The following is a 15,133-nucleotide window of genomic DNA, read 5'->3' on the forward strand; positions in this document are numbered from 1 at the left end:
CACCAAGAAGTATAATAGTCAGTAGTCATACCGCAGTGCCACCAAGGAGTATAATAGTCACTTGTCATACTGCAGTGCCACCAAGAAGTATAATAGTCAGTAGTCATACCATAGTGCCACCAAGGAGTATAATAGTCACTAGTCATACTGCAGTGCCACCAAGGAGTATAATAGTCAGTGGTCATACCATTGTGCTACCAAGGATTATAATAGTCAGTGGTCATACTGCAGTGCCACCTGGAATCATAAACAAAGATAGAGTCCGATCTTAGGTTAAAATGCCATTGAAAACTTTTAATGGAACCATATTCTAAGCGTAAGAAGTACTGTTCATGTTGAAAATACAGTGGATATGCCATTAGCTAAGCTGGCTCTTACCAATTTACTAACCACTCCTGCGGCTCAGCGGTAATTCTGAGGGCTTATAACGCAAAATATCAGGTTTCAATATTCACGATGGACACAGCACAGATAATTTATCGGATAGATTCACGCTCAGTAACAAACAAACAAAGAATATTTCCCCAAATTCTACCAAATTAAGAGTCACTATTGGAAAAAAAGGAAGTTGTAAACTTAATTAAAATAATTTAATAACTACCGTATTTCCCGCGTCGACATATATTTTAACTTAGAATAAGTCTCGAACATTTACCCCGAGTCTTCCAGGCCAAAGGTTACGTTACTCATAGGCCTAAACCTAAGCCTAAAGGAAGCATTTCGATTCGAAACAGTAACCCAAGCACATCTATATGACCCAGAATGAAATGTATAAATTACTTAGTATTAAATAACAAATAAATAAACAAGAACAGGTCACCGTACATATGGTACTGTAATATTCAGCACTCTCTTTTAACTCCCCAGACTTACAGTAACGTTATTACTGGTACTAATACAGATATTCCAGAGGTAATATAAGATACACATTTTCATAGGTAAATATGATAAGCATATAACTCACAAGAATGAGAAGTGGGCAAAAGGGTTTATATACCAAAGTCACTAAACAATCAATGAAACATCTTGGTAAGATTGGTGGAAGTTCTGCTACCTTATTATTATGTTTATCTTCTTTTTTTCAAACTTTAGCGAATCAAAATGAGGCTGCGTCTTCGCGCCGAGATATACGGTAGTCTTACCCTCTCTAATGATTGTATTTGTTTGTTTTCAAGATAAGTGCAAAGCTACACAATGGGCTGTCGTGCCCTGCCCGCCAGAAGTATCAAAACCAGGTTTCTAGCGTTGTAAGACCACAGACATACCGTTGTGCCACCAAGGAGGTATTGTGATTGTAAATTATATTTTATTCTAAGACACTAATTTTGGGTCCAGCATGGCCAGTTGGTCAAGGCACTCGACTTGTAATCTGAGGGTCTCAGGTTCGAATTCTCGTCACACCAAACATGCTCGCCCTTTCAGCTGTGAGGGCGATATAATGTGACGGTCAATCCTACTATTCGTTGGTAAAGAGTAGCCCATGAGTTGGCGGTGGGTGGTGATGACTAGCTGCCTCCCCTAGTCTTACACTGCTAAATTAGGGACGGCTAGCGAAGATAGCCCTCGAGTAGCTTTGTACGAAATTCAAAACAAAAAAACAAAACAAGTTTATTTCAACGGGTTGATTATAAAGTTAGTGCGATTCTTGTAACAAAATCTCAAAGATGAATAATGTAAAATACACCAACGAAATATTTAACCTGCATGCATAAATAATGAAGAAACTTACATCTTACAGTTCCTGGAAATGACACTAGGGGGTGCAGTCTAACAACTGTTCAGTGATGCTGTTATCACTTTATATTACTTTGTCCATAATGATAACGGTATTGGACATTACAGGTCCAAATATGTATATAGAATTGACTCGAACCTCTGTGCCAACAACATCGTTTTGTTGACGTATGGTTGCTATAGCAACTCAATAACCAAAATTAAGCAGGGTAAGATGACAGGACCGGATTTGAAATAGCTTTATTGGTCCGGCGGTAGAATATCCGGAGTACTCCATTGGTATTACAGTTGTTCTGATGACAACATGATTCACTGTTACACACGTAACGTGGTATGTTACTGCACTCTTGACCATTAGAAATGTTAGCTATGGATAATAACAGATGTGCGTTTTATCCTGCTGTTACCCTGCTAAGTTTATATAGTTTTTCATTATTAGTTGTATGGGTTAGAATAGTGCTTTCTAATATGAAAGAAAAACATGATACAATAGCGTTATGTGTGCGATTGTAAATTGTTTTTTGTCTTCATCGGTAAACTCTGTGTGCAGGAATGGTCAAGGTACTCAATGGGTATAATATAAATATTCACGCTAGAGAAAACAACAATGATAGAGAGTTTTACTTTGAAATATAAATACACTCAGTGTCATTTGTTTCTCTACCCAACCAGCCCACAAAACAAGGAACTAAATCATAAGTCATATACCATACCCAACCAGCCCACAAAACAAGGAACTAAATCACAAATCATATACCAAACCAGAAAGTGACCAACCATCAAATGTTTGTCTTCTTTCTTCATGTTTTCAATCTGAATAACTATACAACTACTTTATAACTAACTCCAGTTTAAACCTAAGTTGTTGTTGTTGTTTTTTACCAGAACTTGGTGTTTCATTAAAAATCTAAATACAAGGTGAAACAATATTGAATGAAATGAAGGAGTGGCCCCTATATTATAAATAAAGTGAAGGAGTAGCCCCTATATCATGTATGAAGTGAAGGAGTGGGCCCTGTATTATGAATGAAGTGAAGGAGTGACCCCTATATTGTGAATGAAGTGAAGGAGCGGCCACTATATTATGAATGAAGTGAAGGAGTGGCCCCTATATTATGAATGAAGTGAAGGAAGGAGTGCCACTATTATTAATGAAGTGAAGGAGTAGCGTGAAGGACTATATTATGAATGAAGTGAAGGAGTGCCCCCTATATTATGAATGAATGAAGTGAAGGAGTGAAGGAGCGGCCACTATATTATGAATGAAGTGAAGGAGTGGGCCCTATATTATGAATGAAGTGAAGGAGTGACCCCTATATTGTGAATGAAGTGAAGGAGCGGCCACTATATTATGAATGAAGTGAAGGAGTGGCCCCTATATTATGAATGAAGTGAAGGAGCGGCCACTATATTATGAATGAAGGAAGGAGCGGCCACTATATTACGAATGAAGTGAAGGAGTGGCCCCTATATTATGAATGAAGTGAAGGAGTATCCCCTATATTATGTATGAAGTGAAGGAGTGGGCCCTATATTATGAATGAAGTGAAGGAGTGGTCCCTATATTATAAATGAAGTGAAGGAGCGGCCACTATATTATGAATGAAGTGAAGGAGTGGAAAACGTTCAGTAAACATAACATTAAGGTTTATTACACACATTCATAGAATATATTAGATTTCAATCAAGGGAACACGTGTCACAAAACAAATAATAAAAACATTTTGTAAATGTGAAATGATATTGGGATGCCAGTGCCAAGAGGAATGTGAAGGCAAATAAAGAAATGATACAACTATTCGTAGGTCGTCCGTACATGAGATCCAATATTAACATTTACTCTTACATCGTAAAATGCATACTTGTCTTTAATGTGGATGCACGTGGAAATTACATACTCCTGACCGTTGGCATGCAGTTTGTTATGGTCGTGTCAGGGTTCACATCAATGTAATATAACAAAACACCTGGGACTTACGTACAAGGAAAAGCAAGTGGAAACAGAACATGTCTTCATTATCACAGACCCTTTTGTTATTTGTATTGTTTTAATTGTTATTAAAGATGCCTTGTTTGTTTTTTCAACGTACCTTGGAACACGTGAGAGGTTGAAGCAGTAAGAACGGCATTTTCTGTAATGGTGTAGGCACGGTCAGGCGTCCCGTAAACTGGTTTACCATCTTCTATTCGAATGGCTCTATTGTCACAGATTCCTTCTGTTATTCCGATACCTATCTGCTCGCCACTAATACCAACACTCTGAAGAAGATCTGCAGAACCTACAGAAAGAAATAAAATGATTGTTTTGTATTATGAAATTAAACTATCGATTTGTATTCTAAAACTGGTTGATAATTCTCTTTGTTAACCTGAAGATGACCTAAAAAGGTCGAAACGTTGTTCTGTATTTTATTTCAATTAAACTTTTAATACCCATACCAGTCGTCTTTATAATACATTTTACTTCTAGTGGGGTCCGGCATGGTCATGCGTGTTAAGCTGTTCGACTCGTAATCCGAGGGTTGCGGGTTCGGATCCCGGTCGCACCAAATATGCTCGCCCCTTTCAGCCGTGGGTGCGTTATAATGTGACGGTCAATCCCACTATTCGTTGGTGACTAGTCATCTTCTATCTAGTTATTCACTGCTAAATTACGGACGCCTAACGCATGTAATCCTCACGTAGCTTTGCGCGATATTCAAACCAAAATCTTAGAAACTATGTTTACACAACGATCAATACCATATAAATATAAAAAAACGACATCTCTCAGTATTCTTAATTTGTGGAGTTTAAAGATTCACTTAAGACAAGAGAATCGTTTACAGATTACTTGGTTATCGATTCCTTCATGTCGCGGATTTAAGGTTATGTGAGGCCTAGAGTATAATAACTTTTGTTGGTCCTTCATCCTATGTAATTTAACATAGAATAAAATGTCCCTGCAGCTAAGTCTCCTTTAGTTTCTACCTTAATATGCCACTGATGTAAAAACCAAAAAAATAACATTTCGAATATTCAGGTGTCTTCGTGGAAGCGGGAACACTCTCAAACCAGAACGTGTCAACACCTTTGACTTAAGCATTGAACGTCCTTGTACTCAAATAGAATCCTTCGACACACACCCCTCCAAAAAAACGACAACATCGCAATGAAACTGAACTGTCTCCTACAACTGTTAACAAAAAGACAGGCAAAGGCTTGAAGCTGACCAAGCCTCTCATACCAACATTAAACGAGCGTACTTATTACATCTCGAAATTAGCGAGCTATTTTCGTCGAAAGATGGACGAAGAAACAGAATTCAATTCAGTTTCGTTCGACCACATACCAGTCAGGTTTTACACCTAACAGACCGTCGTGTCGATGGTATACATTAGCATGCAAAATGAAGACTTAGTCGATTTATGGCAAGTGAGACAACTTTGTGTGAAACTTAGTCTCGTGGAAACATCGATACAGAGAAGTTGTTAAGACTGTTTGTTTGTTATATCTCAGGCAAAACTATTCTGAGGTTATCTATGATAAACTGCCCCTAATTTAGAAGTGATAATCTAACAGGAAGGCAGCTAGCCAGTACTACCTACTTCCATCTCTACTTTTCACCGGCCCGGCATGGCCAAGTGGTTAAGGTGTCAGACTCGCACCAAACATGCTCGCCCTTTCAGCCGTGGGGGCGTTATAATGTTACGATCAATCCCACTATTCGTTGGTAAAAGAGTAGCCCAAGAGTTGGCGGTGGGTGGTGATGTCTAGCTGCCTTCCCTCTAGTCTTAAACTGCTAAATTAGGGACGGCTAGCGCAGATAGCCCTCGTGTAGCTTTGCGCGAAATTAAAAAAAAAGGCGTTAGACTTGCAATCTGAGGGTCACGGGTTCAAATCTCCGTCACAGCAAACATGCTCGCCCTTTCAATCGTTGGTAAAGGAGTATCCAAAGATTTAGCGGTAGGTGGTGACGACTAGTTGCCTTCCCTCTATAGTTTTACATTGCTAAATTAGGGACGGCTAGCGCAGTAGCCCTTGTGTAGCTTTGCGCGAAATTCATAACAAAAAACGATACCCTTCATCAACAAAAAAATGGAAGTAACCATCACGGGGAGAGCATTATCGGTGACGAGATTCGAACCCTCGTATTGAACGCCATAAACACCAGGCCATGGTAGGCCTCATTACTAAGAAGTAGGAACTTCAGATATAAACACGATATTCATTTTGGGTGGCTGACTGATTTGTCATTTTCAAAAGATGGTAATGAACTTCCACACTGTTTTTCAACCGAAAACTTTCATGTAAACATTACTATCAAAACTAGTGACGTTCCGTTGTATTATCCCAATGTTCTTTATTTTATGTTACTGTTATTTTTGCTTTATTATCATTTAATCAGATGTGGCAAACTTTCATATAAGAAATAATAAGTTGTATGTTATAGCGTGACTTACGAACAAGGAGTGCTTCGAAAACGAAACGTAACAATAAATACAGTGTTGAGATGTAATATGTCAGTCAAGTTTCTAAAACAGTAACTTATTAACTATTATATAAAGCTTACTTGCTTTAACTTCTGAATGTCTTTGATTGTATTTTTTATATTATGATTGTCTGTGACACTTGGATATCCACAGTGGCTCAACGCATAAGTTTTAAAGCTAATAACGCTAAAACAACAACAGGTGGGCACAGCAAAGATAGCCCACTGTATAAACTTATGTTTGTTAAACAAACAAACAAAACGCTTGGATTTCTTTTTCTGTTTGTCACGCGAACATGAACTGCGTACAGCTGAGATTTTTGTTAATAAAATTCCCACATGATGGAAAAATCGTAACGAAACATACAAACTTCGCTTCATATATAAAAATAGTGGGTATTTTACGTACGGTTTTTTTAGATGTTCTGTGTTCGCCCTATCATCTAACCCAGTAACAAGCGATAAACGGAATGAAGGATTAGGCTTCACATTTATGTTTTTAATATTTCAAACACCTTCTCGATAAAATAACTCAATAAAAATACAAACAGCGTCAATGTTATATATTTTTGAAATTCCGTACAAATATAATATGAGTAAAAGACATCAGAAAACACCACAAATACTCTCTACCACTCAGGGAAAACTCGTAAACCGAATGATAGATGGGGCTTTACAATTTTTTAGTCTTTTATTTAAAAAAATATATGGATAATATAACAAAAACTTTATTCTAAGCAATAATCAAATATCGCATGTTTTGAAAACGTTCATGATCGTTAACTATTTGAAATAGATAAGCTACATAAACGTGTAGTACATTTTATGATAACATAAAGCTGTTAAATGTTTCGTAAATCTGATACATAGGATGTACAATATCACTGTCCTTTAGAATAGATACTGTCTTTTGTTCTTACCCTAAAATGTGTTTATTCAATGTGATAAATAAGTCTGTATGTTTTTATTTTTCTCACATCCTCCACACGTCACTCTTCCCGTCCACTGAATGTGAAACATGTGTACAGGATCCTGGTACTGTGTTAAATTAACATGTGGTATAAAAAAAATGGTACTAAGTACATTATTAAAATATTTTCTAGCACATGATTATAAACGAAGCATAAGGAACCTCATTTTTCATTCGCATTTATTAAGACAAAAAATAACTGTTCTCTAAATAACAGTACAAATAATAAAAACAATCTAACAGCCTGTGTATTTTGCTTTATTAGTATTATTTCAGACTCAACAGAAATTCTGCTCAGAGCTTTTCCTTTTATTTCTTGACGTAGATGACGAGATAGGACTTGTTGTTAAAACTAGATTAGGGATAATTTACACAATAATCACACTTTTTTTATTAGCGGCAATAACGTGCATTATATATTGGTGACGTTGATTATATGATTACGTATATCCACGTGCAAACACGAGGTACAAAATAAGTGTAAATACAAAAATCAATAATGCCTTTCATTTATTAGTTTATATATATATATAAGGTAAAGTGAAAGGACAAAACATAAACTATCTTAAGGAACTTAACAACTCTACCTTTTGAAAGTGTAGACAGTTTGGCCTAGCTTGCTTGCGTGGCATTTTAATTTGGAATAGATAGCAAGACAAAGGTTAAAACTCTTAAATTGTTTGTTTAGATTTTCGCGCAAAGCTACACGAGGGCAATCTGCACTAACCCTCCCTAATTTAGTAGTGAAAGACTGGAGGGAAACCAGCTAATAATTACCTCCCACAACCAACTCCTGGGCGACTCTTTTACTAACGAATAGTGAAATTGATCGTCACTTTAGAAGGACCCCAGGGCTGAAAGGACGAGCATATTTGGTGTGACGGAGGTTCGAACCCTCAGATTAAATACAAGGTCCGATATATAATAACTCAGGCACAAACTCTAACACTATTCAAATACCTAACTTATTTTATATCACTTTATTGGTGATTGAAAAGGACCTAAAGACCCGATTAGCTGTTGAACATGAACCCCAAAGTAGTGAAGTTCATATTTACTTGAGTATTAAAACTATTATTGTAAAGACACGCAGTGCAAAAATATGTTACAAAACATGAACATGACTAAACAGCGCCTATTGTTGTTATATTATTACTTTATTTACACATACATAGATGATTGGAGTTGGTGAGTCGAATCTTGCAAATCTCTTTCATAAATCCGTGAGGCAGATCTGAGAAATAAAAACCAAAGAGTGTGGCTTAATGGTCAGTGAAAAGAAACGTAAATCGAATTGTCTGTAATTCTCTTCCCGTTGCTACAAAATCGTGTTTAAAAATATATACAGTTAGCGTTTGTAGTCTTTGCTGAGCTTTGTACAAATATAATCAAAACAATTAAACAAAAATTGTGAATTATTTAAATAAATTATATAGGTGCAGAGATATATACCATATCTATCTAATTCAAAGCTAGTGTCGTTGTTGTTTTTTTATAAACGTTCTCGAAGAACTGAACATGGTAAAATACGTTTACAGGCGTATAAGTAAAACGTCATATTTATTCACCAGAGGTACTTTTACTGATAATAAAGGCTGGTTTTGATTATCTTTAAACGAAATGTATTCTGTTTGAATCATTTAGACATGCATTGCCTTGCAACTTTTTTCTTCTTACCAGGACGAGATACATCAAGTTAAGTTTAGGCCTAGCGAATGCATATTTGTGAAACACCAAATGAATAAACAAATAAATTAAACCACTATTTGTTACTAATGGAGAAAATTCAACTTTACCAATATTCTATAAATAAACGATCTTTGTATGGCTTCAGATAATAAAAGGTTTTATTAAACTGTACTTCTGTTTTCGAACAAGGGTACTCGTTACGACTATATTATTGACACCTCCACAGCAGCGAAATATATACCATTAGTGTGACCGCTTCCGTTACTATGTTTGAAAATAATAATAATAAAATCAGATAAATATGCACTCGAACAACGCAGAAAGATTGCTTCATGTGTTATTTTATCTAAAGGACAGGTGGAAAGTTCAAGAAAGAAACTTTTGTTGACTAGTATATCCGCCAGGGGACTAAATGAAAAACTTTTGTTTTAAGTTAAGCTATCTATTAAGTTTTTTAGCAGCGGCATGTCGGCTCGTAGTTTGTTTGTTTTGTTTGGAATTTCGGACAAAGCTACTCGCAGGGCTATCTGCGCTACCCGTTCCTAATTTAGCAGTGTAAGATTAAAGGAAATACAACTAGTCATCACCACCCACTGCCAACTCTTGGGCTACTCTTTTACCAACGAATAGTAGGATTGACCGTCACAATATAACGCCCTCACGACTGAAAGGGAAAGAACATGTTTGGTGTGACGGGGATTCGAACCCGCGACCCTCAGATTACGAATCGAACGCCTTACCCCACCTGGCCATGCCAAACCTTCACAACACGGCTCTAACCACCTTGGCATGCCAAACCTTCACAGCACGGTTCTAACCACCTTGCCATGCCAAGCCTTCACAGCACGGCTCTAAATTTATCAAATTCAAACGTTTAGCTCATAGTTTCGTCATCTCTCGACCGATTTGAAATCTAATTACAGTCTCGGACTCGGAAGGTCAAACCTTTTTGACTGATATAATTGGCTAAGCCAAGATCTCGTAGGTTATTTTACTCTAATCCTGTCTAAAATATTTTGGATTTCAGGGTAGGCTGGTAAATATCCTGATGAGTAAGAAAATGAAATCGGATAAACGCACGCCCCACACTTGGTACTGCTGACCCACAAAAAAAAATTATAAAGAGAAAAAAGGATAAAATATATTAATTTACCCTAAGCCTACCTAACAGAATGTACTGTCGTAAGTTGTAAATATCAGGCTGAGCCTGTTGAGCAGAAACAGTCCCTAATAAAATTGTTTGTATGTTAAAATAATGATAATAATTTGATTGAAGTTTTGAAGTGCCCTGATGAAATACAAAATCTGACACGCCAGTATCGTGTTAAGTATCAATATTGGTTCAAATGTACTCAACAAGTAGTAAGTAAATTAATAACATTCTGATAAAATTCGAAATACTGACGAAAATGCGGAATTCGTACAAAACGCCCTAAAAATTATAATTGCTTTTCTAAACATTAGTTTAAGCTCACTTTTAAGCAGTTTAACTATATGAGGGCAGTGTTTTATTTTCACATTATTAATTATAATAATAATCTGTTTATCTCCTTTTTAAGGTGAGGTGTTTCAATAAAAAACTTAGTTTTTAAGAAAATTCACTGCAACTCACTCAGTACCCTCTGACTTTCTCACTAAAAATATAATGAAACTTGTATGGTACTAAAACTTGAGAAAACGAAATTAATTTTTTTATAATTCTGTTTGAATATTTTTGTTTTATCCTCACAAGCACACACTACGCCACCCTAAAAGGGACCAAAACATTGAACCTCCTATGCAATTAAATTAGCAAATTTTAGTTCACAAAACCACCACCAGTGCATTTCCATTAATCCATGGCTCTCTGTAGTATTTTTTTTCTCTTTTGTTTTCTTTTTTCCTTCGCCATTGTCACTTTCTATTTCCATGGAGGTCAAAGTTCGTCCACCCGCTGATGCAATCGTAATATTCTACCAATAAACTCAAACCTGACTCGCGCCAAATCAGAGTGTAATTAGTTTGTGTGTGGGATAAAAAGATACAAATGTTTCTGAACATCTCTGGTGCTTTCTCAAATATTTGCAAAAGAACCTTAAACCAAAGGCCCGGCATGGCCAAGCGTGTTAAGGCGTGCGACTCGTAATCCGATGGTCGCAGGTTCGCATCCCCGTCTCGCCAAACATGGTCGCCCTTTCAGCCGTGAGGGGCGTTATAATGTTACGCTCAATCCCACTATTCGCTGGTAAAAGAGTAGCCCAAGAGTTGGCGGTGTGTGGCGATGACTAGCTGCCTTCCCTCTAATCTCACACTACTAAATTAGGGACAAAAACAAACTTAAACCAAAACTTTTACCACACACATTTATATTACCAAAACTGCTTGGGCAACAGACTGTAGGTAAATACGAAATAGTTTTCCATGTTCTTTCAACGCTTGTTCGTCACTCAAATCATGTACCTAATTAGCTGGTACCTAATTGAAAAGGCGAACATATTCAGTGACAGGTTTCCATCCTGCGGCTCGAAGATTGCGAGTCGAGCCCTCTAATCACCAGACCCTTAAGTGTTTTAACAATAACACTATTAACAAAATTTTTACTTTTTCTTGTTCCTGGGCAGAAAGTGTTATTTCCCAATTGCTTATGCCTAAAGTAAATGGAAAAGACCTATTTTTCTCTTTATACTTTACTTTTGTGACCTAGGAGCGTTTTACGAAAACATGATGGGAGACTATATTTGGGGGCTGATATGTGAAAGTGATTTACATTTCCGTTGCAAATCTCGAAAAACTACTCACTTCTAAACATTTTTGTATACCTTTAGTATAAATACATGTAAATCTTGATTCATATGTTGTTTTATTCAGACCTTATGTAAATAAAAATGTACTAATTTGCCCGATTTTACATAGAAAATAGATTAATTTCATTATCTAGGTCACAAAAGCAAAGTTTGAAGGGAACAATGGTCATTTTCTGTACTCTTACAACATAAGCAATTAAGAAATAACGCATACTATCCAGGAACAAAATTTGTGTTACATAGTGTAATGCTTACGAAAACGAAACGTTTTTCTAACTGGGTTGGCTTTATTAATATAGTCGTGTTTCTGATTGGTGCTTTTCTCTTCAAGACCAGCAGATATTCATCTGTCATTAGTTTACTTTGCAGTATTTAGTTTACTTTGCAATTCTAGGCTTAGATTCTGTTGAGTCGTCTCTAAAAGGTTTTCTCGCTAAAAGCTTAAGTTTGTTTTCTTTTGTTGATGGCATGGCCAATCGTGTTAAGGCGTGAGACTCGTAATCTGAGAGGTGCGGGTTCGCATCCCCGTCGTGCTAAACATGCTCGCCTTTTCAGCCGTGGCGGCGTTATAATGTTACGGTGGCGGTGGGTGGTGATGACTAGCTGCCTTCCCTCTAGTCTTACACTACTAAATTAGGGACGGCAAGCGCAGATAGCCCTCGAGTAGCTTTGTGCGAAATTCTAAACAAACAAACTTTGTTGACATGAAACAATATATTTGAATTAAACAAACGGAAGATTCACACACTTATTGAAAATATAAAACCATTTTTCAAGGAGCTAAAAACTTATTATGTTTTCCACAGCTCATTGGATTAACTTACTTTATTACATTACAGGAATTAAAACGTAATGTTTTCTCAAAATAATCACGAAGTGGAATTTTATAAACTTAACAGTTTGATTCACTAAGCCTAAATAGTGCTTAAAGGGGTGGATGCAAGGGTGAGGAGTGAATTGATAATTTGAAGCATCATAGAAAACGTACTAAGCTGTCTCTTTTGCAGTTCCATGGATTCTTTTGGGTCAATGACCGCGCTTGGGCAAATGTCAAGTACTTGAAGATGGGTAGGGATGCTTAAAAAAGTTCACAAATGATTTAATTACATCAACAGACTTACGCACGCGGCTTTCTTAACCCTATTTTTGAGCATACTGCATTTCACTTTCCAGTTATGGACAAACATTTTCTCTCTCGTTTCACGAAAATTCTCTTTAGTTTTCGTAAAGTTCTCTATTTGATTTTAATCAGTTTCTTTTATAATAGCTTTATTTAAAAATTTATTGTTACATATAAATCATTGTAAGCGAAGTCGTTTTCAGATGTTCCAGAAAAACTGTGATATGTACGTACACTGCTGGCCAAAATTTTAAGGCCAATGAACATAAAGAAAAAATATGCATTTTGCGTTGTTAGACTTAACCACTTATTTGAGTGGAGCTTCGAAAGATGAAAATAAGAAAAGGGAAAATAAAAATAAAAAACTTTCTAGCATTTAATACGGAAAAATGTGAACACAATGAAACTAGTCTAAATACTAGCTGGTCAAAAGTTTAAGACCATACTGAAACGAACCGTTAATCGGTAAACACGTAACGAAATTTAGTCATTTGTGTTCAAGCATTAGCGTTGTCAACATCTCCCACTGACATCTCCTGTGTTATATTGGGTAAAAACATGACAAAGGCTAAAAGGTTGACAGAGCTTGAACGTGACAGAATTGTCGAGCTGCAAAAGCAAGGTCTCTCTCAACGTGTCATCACTGGTGAGACTGGGTGTAGTAAAACTGCTGTTGTAAATTTATTAAAAGACCCTGAGGGATACGGAACAAGAATTTTACGTGGTCGGCCAAATAATATTTCGCCGGCGTTGAGCAGGAGGATTCGACCAGCCGATCGTCGAACCAGGTTAAGGCCCTTACGGACGCAGAATGCAGCTCAAGAACTATAAGACGGCATCTACGAGAGAAAGGCTTTAAAAGTCGTAAACGTCTTCAAAGGCCACGCTTTCTTACACACCACGAAACAGCTCGGTTAAAATTTGCTGAAAAGCACCAAACATGGGACGTAGAAAAGTTGAAGAAGGTTTTGTTCTCTGATGAGAAAAAAAATAACCTGGATGGTCCAGATGGCTTCCAACGTTATTGGCACGATAAGGATATTCCACCAGAGACATTTTCTACACGACACAGTGGAGGAGGTTCCATCATGATCTGGGTGCTTTCTCCTTTCCATGGAACAATGGAGCTTCAGGTTATACAGGGGTCTCAAACAGCAGCTGGCTAGATTGGCATGTTAGAGAGAGCATCCTCGTTGACTGAAGGCCCTCGTTTGTGTGGAAATGACGGGATCTTTCATCAGGACAACGCTGCAATCCACAACGTCCGCAGGACAAAGGACTTTTTCATGGCGAATAACGTGATTCTTTTGGATCATCCAGCGTGTTCGCCCGAACTGAACCCCATTGAAAATGTTTGGGGGTGGATGGAAAGGGAAGTCTATAGAAATGGACGTAAATTCCAAACAGTGCATGATCTTCGTAAAGCCATCTTCTCCACTTGGAATAACATTCCCGCCAGCCTTCTGCGAATGGTTAAATCTACCATGCCAAAGCGAATGTTTACAGTTATTCGTAATGACGGCCGTGCAACTCACTACTGAGACCTCTTGTTGGGCATTTCCTACCCTGTTTATGACTTCTTTCTGGTATGGTATTAAACTTTTGACCAGCTATTAGTTAGGCTAATTTTGTAGTGTTCACATTTTCCCTATTAAATGCTAAAAACATTTTATATTTTTATTTTCCCTTTTCTTATTTGCAACTTTCGAAGCTCTACTCAAATAAGTGGTTGAGTCTAACAACGCAAAATGCACGTTTTTTCTTTATGCTCATTGGCCTTAAGATTTTGACCAGCAGTGTATACCGGATATTTTTTACCTCCTTTTTTATATGAGAATTACGTTTATACAGTTTGTGTGCTCTTTTCGCATGGGCTCATGGTCGAGAAACTCGCTGAGATTGTCATGTTCTCGTTTCTTCCTTTCTTTGTTCTCCATGATAGATGGTGCCTACTCTGCTTGAGAAGATACTGCAGTAAAACATAGGATCTGGACTGTAATATCCTTTCCCGGCCGAATTGGTACTGTCTACATTTAACAGCTGACCAACGCTGTAAGAAAACAAATGTTCTGAGACGATGCTGTCAATTTAACAATGAAACCCGTTGAACTCATGTGTGTTTATTAGTTAGGCTGTACTAGAAGGTCATTATGTTGAGTTCAAGAGATGTAGATCTCAAGCAGTGGATCTAAACATAATTAAGTGGTAGAAACCACTGTCTTTTTGGGTGCGTTAAGTGCGTGCGCTGCGTGTATTATTTTTATTTGTTGAATAACAAAGGTTATAACCATTTCTATAAAATTTATCTGATCTAATTATTCACAAACACACACTTGTAAAGCTTAACCTATCATTTTCAGGACTAC

General features: G+C 37.0%; 1 protein-coding gene across 1 annotated transcript in view; it reads right to left on the reverse strand.

Annotated features, from left to right (window-relative positions):
- The window catches only part of LOC143245245 (uncharacterized), a 141,558-nt gene that overhangs the window by 113,395 nt on the left and 13,030 nt on the right, over positions 1-15,133 (reverse strand). The window contains exon 2 of the mRNA XM_076491387.1: positions 3,825-4,013. The gene's annotated coding sequence lies outside the window, so the exon portion shown is untranslated. The remainder of the gene's footprint in view (positions 1-3,824; positions 4,014-15,133) is intronic.

The sequence above is a fragment of the Tachypleus tridentatus genome, chromosome 2, assembly GCF_004210375.1.
Source record: "Tachypleus tridentatus isolate NWPU-2018 chromosome 2, ASM421037v1, whole genome shotgun sequence".
NCBI classification, from domain to species: domain Eukaryota; kingdom Metazoa; phylum Arthropoda; class Merostomata; order Xiphosura; family Limulidae; genus Tachypleus; species Tachypleus tridentatus.